We start from the raw sequence: 735 nt of genomic DNA on the forward strand, positions 1-735 counted from the left end.
TGAATCTTCTTTCATCGGAGGGACATAACGTTATATCTCTCAGATTTTTATTAAAATATCTCCGCTTTTCTTTTGAAGATGAACGAAAGGCTTAGATGGTTTGGAGCATCTTAAGGGTGAGTGATGACAGAATTCAAATTGTTTTGGGGGAACTATGAAATTAATTAGAACATGTAACGTTAGCTGTAAGTTCTTATTTTTAGCAGCTTCTGCAAGCGTGTATGGCGTCTGGCTTTTGGAACCTCACTATGACTTCAGGTAAGATTTAATTAACGTTATTTGTCTGTGCTAGTCGTGTTTTTGACATGCATTGGCAGAAAAAAATAAATAAAATAAAATTAGTCATTATAACATGTACAACATTAACATTCTTTTATTTGCAAAATGAAGTTGTTTATTTATTTCTGATTTCCTGAACAATTTGGCTTCATTGTAATGAGGTTAATGATCTTTGAAAAACCATGATTATGAACATACAATTACTTTGTCTTGAGCGGATTAGCCAACTGTGGTAGTGTTCGTTGACGTTTATATTTGTTCAACCTTGACAACCTTATCGTTTTTATTTTCTAATATATATTTCTCATTACAGATAAGAACAAAGATGAAATTGTAAGAAGGGTTGCTTATATGAGAGCATACAGTAGATCTGAAACTGCTGAGGCTGGGAAGGTTTTTGACTATATTACCGACCAGGTACATTGTTCTCAGCGTACTGTCATTCTTAGAAAGAAA

This window comes from Sinocyclocheilus grahami, unplaced genomic scaffold (genome assembly GCF_001515645.1).
Source record: "Sinocyclocheilus grahami isolate Dianchi unplaced genomic scaffold, SAMN03320097.WGS_v1.1 scaffold2185.1, whole genome shotgun sequence".
NCBI classification, from domain to species: domain Eukaryota; kingdom Metazoa; phylum Chordata; class Actinopteri; order Cypriniformes; family Cyprinidae; genus Sinocyclocheilus; species Sinocyclocheilus grahami.